This window comes from Serinus canaria, chromosome 2 (assembly GCF_022539315.1).
Source record: "Serinus canaria isolate serCan28SL12 chromosome 2, serCan2020, whole genome shotgun sequence".
Lineage (NCBI taxonomy): Eukaryota > Metazoa > Chordata > Aves > Passeriformes > Fringillidae > Serinus > Serinus canaria.
In genome coordinates, this window is record NC_066315.1 from 81,783 (window position 1) to 92,085 (window position 10,303).

General features: G+C 48.8%; 2 long non-coding RNA genes across 6 annotated transcripts; both read left to right on the forward strand.

Moving 5' to 3' along the window:
* The first annotated feature begins 295 nt into the window (after positions 1-295).
* On the forward strand, positions 296-2,643 carry LOC108964803 (uncharacterized). 2 transcript variants are annotated; one of them, XR_007776986.1, is made up of 3 exons: positions 296-432; positions 973-1,058; positions 1,792-2,643. It is a non-coding gene; the product is annotated as an uncharacterized LOC108964803 (long non-coding RNA). The 2 variants fall into 2 exon arrangements; XR_007776985.1 differs by lacking the exon at positions 296-432 and adding an exon at positions 551-637 and having other exon boundaries at positions 1,792-2,641.
* A 1,831-nt stretch (positions 2,644-4,474) lies between these two features.
* On the forward strand, positions 4,475-9,233 carry LOC127059302 (uncharacterized). Of its 4 annotated transcripts, none has more exons than XR_007776978.1 (2): positions 4,475-7,842; positions 8,070-9,233. It is a non-coding gene; the product is annotated as an uncharacterized LOC127059302 (long non-coding RNA). The 4 variants fall into 4 exon arrangements; XR_007776980.1 differs by having other exon boundaries at positions 4,475-7,821; XR_007776981.1 differs by having other exon boundaries at positions 4,475-7,497.
* Positions 9,234-10,303: the final 1,070 nt, after the last annotated feature.

Here is a 10,303-nt window from a genome sequence, read left to right on the forward strand (position 1 = left end):
TAATGAATTTTTACCAGGCATCGGCGTAAACGCCTCTCTCTGCCAGGGTCCTCTTTGGCGGCCATGTCGGGAGTGGCGTGTCACGAATGTCGCGGACTTTTTGTGACCTTCTCAATATGGCGGTGTAAAAAGGCGGGAAAATAAGGCCCCGCGGTCTGTCTAACCAGATTGCCTGCACCGCACTCCGACGCTGGCGCGCCCCGCTGGGATTTTTCTGTGGCGTTTCAAGCGCCGCGGACACTCGCTGTTGGCTCAGAAAAGGCGCGAGCGATTTAAATTTAGAGAGTTTTTTTCAGGCATCTGAGTCGGCGCCTCAGTCGGTCGGTGGGGCGGCGGGGGCCTCCTCAGTCGCCGTGTTGAGAGCGCCGTGTCGCGGACTCGCTTGACCTTCTCAAGGTGGCGGCATAAAAAGCGGATAAATCGAGGTGCCCCGTAAGTCTGCCACCTTGTGGACTGAGAGCGGTACTGCAGCCCCCCGAGCCACTGCCCTGCCCGTCGCCGCCGGGTGCCGGGGGGCGACAAGGACGGCTGCCGAGCGAGGGAAGGGCGAGGGGCGGGAGCGAGCGCCGGGTGGGGCGTTGTCCTTAAATAGAGGGGAGGGGAGAAAGGGATTCGGGAGCGCGAAGGGACGCGGTCGGTGAGAAAAATGGCGCGGCGGGGCCGGTTTCGGCGGGCGGCGGAGGCGCGTTCGCAGCGCTCCGCGGGCCGGGGGCAGCGGGCAGGGCCGGGCGAGCGGAGTCGGAACAGGGCTGCACCCCCCGAGCCCCGGGCGCGCCCCTCTCCAGGCGGTGCAAGCGACGGCGTGCCGGAAAATCCCGGCGGGGCAGCGCCGGGCGGTGTGCAGGCGGCGCAGGAGGCGGAGCGGGCTCCGGGCGCTCCCCGCCCTTTCGGCCGCCGCCTTTGGAAGGTCGGGCCAGGCGCCCGTCCCGTCCCTCCGGCTCCATCTCTGGGAACTTCTCTCTGCCTTCACAGCTCCGTGCCGGAGAGTGGCAGAAAGGTCCCTGCTGCTTGCCCTGTCCTCGGTGGGCAGAGAGCTCTGACCTCCGCCGGATGGGCTGGTGAGTATTGGATCAATGCTTTTATCTATTTAGTCACCTCTACAGATTTATTCCCCAGGTTTTTTCAGTTCACAGAATCATCAAGTAATTCCGCTTGGAAGGGACTCCAAAGATTACCTTGTACCAAGCCTGCTGCTGTAGGCAGGGATATTTGCCCTAGAGCAGCTTGCTCAGAGCCTCATCCCAGGGCAGCAATGGGCCGTGAGCACTTCCAGGCACGGGGCAGCCCCAGCATCCCTGAGAAACCTGTGCCAGCCAGGTGCCAGAGGAGGAAGAAAGCCCTTCCCACCGGGAGCAGAGGCTGCTGCAGCTTCGTGCAGCCTCGTGTCACCGAGTGTGTGCGACAGAAAGGCCCTTCCCGTGGAGGGGTAACAGCACTGAAAGATCTTTTTCGGGAAAAGCAGAGCAATGGAACACCAAAGTAGCCTTCGGTTCTTCCAGCAGGTTTGGGAACAACTTGAAGGAGGAGCAGAGCTGGCCTGGTGCCTGCCAGCTCTGCAGGCAGTGGGGATGGAGAAGCAGCAATTTTCTGTCTTCTCGGCCGAGTCTTTAAAAATGAGGCGCTTTTCTGTAGCTCCTTTTCAAGCATTACATGAAAGTTCCCCCTAGAAGTCCAAAGGCAGCTTTTTCTTGGCAGAAGGAAGTCAGGAAGACGCAGAGCAGGCAAAGACATCAGATAAGTCTGGATAAAAAAACTTGGCTAACCTCTTTTTTCCCCCCCTCTTCCAAACAGCCAATTCTGAAACGCTCACCAGAGATCTGCCTGGGAGGAGAAGCAGAGCCAAGCACTGAGAACTGACAAGTGAGCTCCGGTGAGGACTGCCGCTCCCCCTGCCTTGGTGTGGGACCTCCTGAGCTCCCCTTCCTGTGCTGGGAGTGTTTCTCCTCTCATCCAGCCAAGCCAGAGACCTCCTAGGGAACAAGCAGGGAAGGTTTAAGCACCGAGATCTCCCAAGTAAGAAGTGACGTGACAAAAGGAAATGGCCTCAAGTTGCAGCAGGGAAGGCTTAGGTTGGATTTGAGGAGAAATTTCTTCACTGGAAGGGTGGTCAGGCCTAGGAGCAGGCTGCCCAGGGAAGCCCCCATCCCTGGAGACATTTCAAGGGTGTCCAGATGTGGTGTTTAGGGACCTGGTTTGGGAGGGGCTTGGCAGTGCTGGGGCAACAGCTGGGCTCAGTGACCTTAGAAGGCTTTGCCAACCTAAAGGATCCTATGGTTCTGAACAGCCTTGACCCCTCTGGCTCAAAGACAGCACCTGGATACGGAGGGAGGGAGGGAAATCCTCTCTTCACATGTGCCAGTTCATCTGTGAAACTCATCCCGGCAGGACAGCGTGAAGACTGAAAGTGTAAGAAGATGTGGGGTGCAGTGGAGAATGTGGCAGGAGCACCCAACACACAAGTGCACGAGTTTTGCTTTTTGCTTGGATTGAAACTCAGAAGTTGTAAGGAATTTGGGAATGAGATGGGATGTTTCAGAAGAAGAGGAAGGAGGAGAAGAAGCAGAAAAAAGTATTGTTACAGTCCTGGCAAAATCTTTTTGTTCTAGCTAATAAAAGAAGTTTTAATGAAAAGGCAAAAAATGTGTGTATTTTATTTCCTTCAACGTTATATTTGTTAGTGTTATATGATGTGTTGGTTTATTTCTTGGTATTATTAACTCTGTGTAATTGTTTTTTTGAGTGAAGCTAACTCTATGGATGGGTTGTTTGTGTTTGAGGTAGGATTAATTTCAGTAGGTTTCTTTAATAGACATCTGGTACATATTGTTGGGATTTTGGTTTTGTCTGTGGTATCTATAAAATAGAGATTTGTTAGGGCTAGCTTGTCTGCTGGTGTTTTGGGTGTTAATTTATTAGATGGCTTTTGTTAGATGCTGTTTTAAATTTTTCAAAGTTTTTTTAAAAAGGTAGCGGATTTAAGGTGGTTTTTAAGAATTGATTGTATTGTTTCATGCTCTTTGTAGTTGGTGTACGATAAGGGATATGGTGTACTGCTTGAGTGTTATGGTTTTAGTGTTTCCTAAGTTCCGATTCATTTCTGCTATGATGGGTTTTTTGGTTGTATCTCTGGGGACAGGGGCATTTTTCTGGTGGGTTTTTATAGGCAACATTTTTTTAAATTCGGGTAGTGGTATTTTTTAATATTTTAATAGTTCTGATTTTTAATATTATGCTTTTAAGTTTTTTTTTTTTAATTCTAGGATAACTTTTATAGATTATTGGTTATTTGTGTGTTAGCATAAAGGTGGAGCTTTGGGGGCTTTTTGTAGTAATGTTTGGGGTCAGTTGCAGTTTTGAGTTGAGTGAGTTGATTTTTTTAATGGGTTTTTGTTTTTAGCAGTTTCATTTTCAGTGTGTAATTGAGTTTTTTGGGTTTTGGAGATATTGGTTTAGGAGGACGTTTAGGATTGGAATGTATGGAGGTTTTGGGCTAGTTATAGTGTGATTTCTAAATTTATTTACAGTTAGGTTTATTTGCATTTATATTTGGGTCGTGGGATCTTTGGTGATAGAAATAGGTTTTGTTTGGATCTGCTGCGACGGGACGAGCGTGCTCTGCGTGCCGGTGCTGACCGAGGCACAGGATTGTTGTGGTTCTGATGTGTCAGGTAAGTGAATTTGTATGCTTTAATATACAGATAAAAATAGAATAAATATAAATTTAAAAATAAATATTAAAATAAAGTGGTAAACATAAATATAGAAAACAAATAGATAAATATACAAAACTATAATATGTACAGTATATTGTTGTAACATATATAGAAATTATAATCTACTATTTAAATGCAAAGATATAAATATAGATTGTAAATATAAAAATATTTAAATATAGTTTAATTAAATTGAGGATTTTTTGGTTTTTATTAGCTTATAGGTTGGAGGTTTTGTATATAATATAAATATAAATAATATAAAAATAGAAATTAAAATATACAAATATATCATATATATACTGATACCTATAAATATTTAATTTAAATAAATGTAAATTATAGAAATATCTGATATAAAAATAATAAATCTATTATTATATTAAAATTTCTCTTATATATATAATGTCTAATAATAAAATTATAAATTTAAATGGGAAAGAATTCTGAGAAGTGAAGTTATTCTATTTTAAATATGGTTTAAATAAAGAGGTGTCTTTGGTTTTTATTTGGTTAGAGGTAGGGCTTTTATTTTAAATAATATATGTATTATAGAAATGTAAATCTAAATATATAAATATATAAAGATATATTACAAAACTCTCAGTATGAATTTAATTATAAATATAAATATATGTAAGGAATATGAAGAGATGTAATATAGAATAAAATAAGATGATAAAGCAAGATCAATTATAAATATAAATATGAAAATATAATTTAAAATAAATTTAAATGGAGTTGAAATTAAAGGGGTTCTGTTTGGCTTTTAATTGGGTAGAAGCAGAGGATTTATTTAAAATACTATAGGTGTTACAAAAGTAAAAATCCTAACACAGAAATATATAATCAATATATGAAAATACATAAAAATATGTATAAAAATATATAAAGAAATCTAAGTAATAGGAAAACATGTAATACAGAACATAATTTTACTTTAAATAAAAACGTATAACTAAACAATATACATCAATATTCAATATAAATAAAAGTGTGAATATAAATATAAAAAATATTTTTTAGGTATTTAATTTTTTAAATAAACTTTTGGGGAATTTTTTGATGCTATTGGGTGAGAGGCGGGGGGGGCTTTTTTGCCTTCCAGCTTGTTTTTTGGCATTTATTTCAGAGGAGTTTTGGCGGGGGCCGCCCCCGTTCTCTTTCGCCGCCTTCCCCGCCCGCAGCCCCGAGGCGCGCGGCTGCCCCCGGCTGGGGCGGGCGGCGGTGCTGCCGCCTTGTGGTCAGAGCGCGGTACTGCAGCCACGCACGGGCAGGCAGCCGGGGCTGCCGCCATGTTGGGAGTGGCGTGTCGGGAATGTCGCGGACCTTCTTTGACCTTCTCAAAAAGGCGCCTAAAAGGGTGGGAAAAGTGAGGACCCGCGATGCGTCTAACCGAACTGCCTGCACAGCACGCCGACTCAGCCGCCGGCGCGGCTCACACGGGGTTTTCTGTGGCGTTTCAAGTGCCGCGGACACGGGCAGTGGGCCGTGCGGCGCCGCGAGCGGGCGTATTTTGGCAAGTTTCGGACAGGCATCTGCGTAAACGCCCCTCTCAGCCGGGGTCCTCTAACTCGCTTTCCCCCCCTCGGGGAGCCGGGCCGCATCGAATTCATCCGAAGTGCCGAATCTAGACGACTGTAGCCGGAAATAGCCGGAAATAGCCGGAAATAGCCGGAAATAGCCGGAAATAGCCGGGTGTATACGAAAATAGCCGAGTTTAGCCGAGCAGCCGAAAACAGCCGAGTGTATGCGAAAATAGCCGAGTTTAGCCGAGCAGCCGAAAACAGCCGAGTGTATGCGAAAATAGCCGAGTTTAGCCGAGCAGCCGAAAACAGCCGAGTGTATGCGAAAATAGCCGAGTTTAGCCGAGCAGCCGAAAACTGCCGAGTGTATGCGAAAATAGCCGAGTTTAGCCGAGCAGCCGAAAACTGCCGAGTGTATGCGAAAATAGCCGAGTTTAGCCGAAGACCAAAACAAGCCGAAAATAGCCGAGTTTAGCCGAAGACCAGAAACAAGCCGAAAATAGCCGAGTTTAGCCGAAGACCAGAAACAAGCCGAAAATAGCCGAATTTAAACGAAGAACCGATGATAGCCGCTTGTCGCCGATAATAGCCGAGCGTATCCGACATTAGCCGTGTTTGGACAAAGAGCCGAATATGAAGGAGTTTAACCAAAGAGCCGAAACAAGCTGAATTTAGACGAAGAGGCGAACCAAGCCGAATTTAGCTGAGTTTAATTCAGCAGAACGGAACGACGCCGCCTTCGGCCGAATCGAACGGGCTCAGCCGAACCAAGTCGAGACCAGAAAAACCTTACGACCGTACAAGACGGAGGCGCCGTGGCCGTCACTCGGCGCCGCACAAGACAGCGGCGCCCGGGCCGTCACGTGGTTTTGTACAAGTCGGTGGCGCATTGGCCGTCAGGGTGGGCCCCACAAGATGGCGGCTCCCTGGCCGGCAATCGGCGCCGTACAATATGGCGACGGCCTATCGCGTCACGTTGTTCCGTACAAGATGGCGGGGCTCGGGTGGTTACGGGGTGCCGTACAAATAGGCGGTGGCTTGACCATAACGGGGTTCCGTACAATATGGCGACGGCCACCCGCGTCACGTGACACCGGACAAAGATGGCGGCTTTCGGGGCCGAGTCTTTTTTCGGTTTGTGGCGCTTTTCCGTGCCTTCCGCGGGTCGCCGGCGGCGGTGATGGCATTCCGGTTCGCCTGGCGCGGGCAGCGTTGCGGGAAATTGTTTCTAGGCCGCGGTGTTGGTGTGGGCATTTTGATCAGGCAGCCGTCAGTTCGGCTACGCCTTGGAATCCTTCCCAAGGCGCTGGAGGCGCGGTCGGGGCGGGGCGCCGTGTCGATGAGGTGACGTCATCGGGCGGTGCTTTCTTAGCAGTGTGCCCAGTCGGACGGCAGGGGGCGCTGTGCCTGTAGCGCGCCGGGGCAGACGGCAGGGGGCGCTGTGCCTGTAGCGCGCCGGGGCAGACGGCAGGGGGCGCTGTGCGGGCTCGCAGGGGACGGGTCCGGGGCGGGACGCACTGCGGGCGGCGAGGTTTTGGTGAGGGGTGCGCTTGGTGGTGACTGAGAGCTCTGGTGATGGATTGCCGGTTTATGCAATTACATAATCGTGATGCAGTTGCCTCTTAGGTGTGTCATTATTTGACTGGTAACGTAGAAGGGAGTAGTGGTGCTGTGGTTAATGGATATTGCTATTCGTTACTGAGAGATGGAGCAGTAACTGGGGCCCTATAAAGTATATACTAAAAGGAATAAAAGTTATATGTCTGCTGCAGCAGTAGAAAATTTCAGGCTCCCAGGCAGTAAATAGTTTTCTTTAAATCATTATAATTTGGGGGTTTTTTACTCCCATGTAGCCTGAAATTTTCTACTGCTGTTTTTTTATTCTAAAGCTAAAAAGGAAAATAGAGTTAGAACTACAGGGACAGAAAGAAGGAAAGAAAGGAAGGAGGAAAGAAAAGAAGGAAAGGAAGAATTGAAGGAAGAAAGGAAGCAAGAAAAGAAGGAAAGGAAGAATTGAAAAAGGGAAGAAAAGAGGGAAAGCAAGAACTGAAGGAAGAAAGGAACGAGGAAAGAAAAGAAGGAAAGGAAAAATTGAATGAAGAAAGAAAGGGAGGAAGGAGGAAAGAAAGGAAGAAGAACAGGAAAATTTGAAGAAAGAAAGGAAGGAGGAAAGGAAGAATTGGAGAAAGGAAGGAAGGAGGAAAGGAAGAAGGATGAAAGAAATTAAGAGAAAGAAAGAAAGAAAGAAAAGTTCTTGGGTAGTATATTTACTACATATTTCCTCAGAGCAAAGGCCATCTGCAGTTGGTGGGTTGTTCTCCCAGCTTGGAACACTGCACACTCTCTACAGCTTCCACGGATTGTCGTCCATGGTTGTGGATTGGGAACGTTGCCAGGGTGGGCATCACGGAGGGAGCGTGGTCACACTGGGAGGTTTTCTGACACTACAACACTCCCTCTAAGAAACTTCCCCTTCAAGGACTAAAACAGAACAAAAGGTGTGAAAGAAATGTAATTCCAAGAGGGAAAACAGCCTGCAAAACACAAGTCCACGGGGGCCTGGATGCTGATCCCTACTGCTGGTCAGTGAGAGAGTCTGACAGGTCAGATTTCAAACTGCTTTATTGAACAGGAAACTGGTTTGTTCCTTCCTGAGAGCAGGATCGTTGCCTTTGCATGGGCAAAGCCACTCCAGCTTTTCCAGCTGGGAAAAGAGTTAGGGAACTCTTTTAAAGCCTAGTCCTGGAGGTCCCGAGCAGCTTGGCTTGGTAATACTGTGGGGAAATAGAAGAATATCTGTTCTGATGTTTCTCTCACCTTCCTTCCACAGCTGTTTCTGTATTCCTGACCTCCATTTACATCGGGGACGCGTGGCTTGGAGCACAGGAGCGGATATGTCACTTACCCGTGTCAGGTTGGTGCAGGTTACGAATTGCAGGGTGACTTGGAAACTCGGAAACAAAGGGAAAAAACTGGTATGGCTCTTAGCAAAAAAAAATGGCTACATCGGGGCAACAATTCAGGGGACTGACATTCATCTTTAACGTTCTTCTGTGCTCCGTCCTCACCACCGTGAGCCCTGAAAGCCTCCTGAGCCGTTCTCACACAGGCCTGCCTTGTTTGGCCACAAAAATCAGTATTTTATTACTGTGTGCAAACTCGGGGGAATGTTTTATTCAACATCTCTCAGAAGGACATTAAAGCTCCAGTGTCCCATTTCTTGAACAGTCTGAAAGACAGTACTACTTATATAATTTTTATTACAAGGATTTTTATCTTTTTGAAGAACAGAAAGACTGCTTGTGCATGTGTGTGCCCTAAGTATCCATCCTCTCTCTAATACAGGACGGAAAAAAAGGCTGCAGAGCTTCCTACAATGGGTGTAAGTGTGAAGAACGAGGAGACAGAGGAAGACTGGACTCGGGAATCTGGACGGTCTTCCAGGGTTTAATAAGCTTGAATGGCACTTCAAGACATTTACATCAGACCTGGTTTATTTTTATTACCATTCTTTAAAATTAAAAAAACACAAAAACCCCCTGATCCATCGCTGCTGCTGCCATGTGTGACATAAACCCATCTTCCCTCTGCCTGGAACAGGTGAGAAATGGAACTAAACCCCCAAGGATTTTCTGCTCAGTGATTATACCTGAGTTTTATTGGGAACTCGCTGAGAAATCTCATGCATTGTTCTTCAATGTGGCCGTGAGGGGAGCTGGGCATGACAGTCCAGACCTGCCAACATGCAGTGCCAGAGTGAGAACCTTTGAATCGTAACCCAGGATTTATTCCATTGAATCACAACTGTGTACTGTGCCCAGGACCTTTGTACAAATAGTGTACGGGGAAAAACCAGAATTGCCCATTGCTTGTGATGGGTATGGAATTTGGGGGCGTTGGCGCGGCGGGGTTTGTACATGTAAATATTCTTATCCTAAAGGAGCCCTCAGCTCCGTCCCGAGAGTTGAGTTAAAACTACGTTTCTTTAAAAACCCGCAAGCCTCTTGGAGGCTGCAGTTTGTGTCATGCAGAATTCCTAGGGGCTGCCATCAGGGTGAGCCGAATCTAGCTGAGCTCGGCCGAACGGAGCCGAGCGTAGCCGATAATGGCCGAGGTCGGCCGAAAATGTCCGGGCGTAGCCCGAAGAGCCGAGTGTAGGCGAAAAACCGAATCTGGCCGAGATTGTCCGAACCGAGGCGGGTTCAGACGAAAAGCCGAAAGGAGCCGAGTTCAGCTGGATCGAACGAGCTCAGCCGAACAAAGCCGAGGTCGCCGAACCGAAGAGAACCAAACCGAATCTAACGAGCTCGGTTGGGCCGAACCGAGATCCGCCGAACCCAGCCTCCCGCTTTCATGAACATTAATTAGAGCCAGTGCGGTCACAGTCACCTGTCCCACCCCGCGCTCCCGCCCGTGTCCGTGCAAAGGTCGGGCCGCCGGCGGGACGCGGCAGCAGGAGAGCCCCGAGCTGTGCGAGTTGAACGTGAGGCGGTGCCGCTTTCTCGCCCTCAGGGAGCCGGGCCGAACCGAGCTGCGCCGAACGCACAGAGCGGCTCCGAGCTCGACCGAACAGAGCCGAGCCGCGCCGTAGTGGCGAATCCAGCCAAATGCAGCCGACAATAGCCGAACAGCCGACTGTCACCGAACCGAGCCGAGCTCCGCCGAGCGCAGCATCCCAGGCAGGGCGAGGCGACGGGGAGGGCTCGGGGTGGAGCCGGGGCTCTGGGAAGAGGCTTCCCCGCCTGTCCCTCTCTCTACCTCTCCTTCCTCCTCCTCGTATTCGCCTTCTCTCGCTCTCTTTCCCCCATTTCCCTCCTCCCCCGCCCGTTGCCCTGCTCCTTCCTGTCCTGTCCCTACTCCGCTACTCCCTTCTATTCCCCCACACTCCCCCCTCTGCCCACCCTCCCTCTTCCCCCCTCCCTGCCTTTCCCTTCACCTCCCGCTTTCCTCCACAGCCCGACCTCCCTCCCTGCCCTTTCTCTTCCCCTGCTATCGCTCCTCTCTTCCCGTCCCCCCTTTCCTTCTTTCCCCCGCAGCCGCGGGGCTCGGGGTGACGGAGAATAA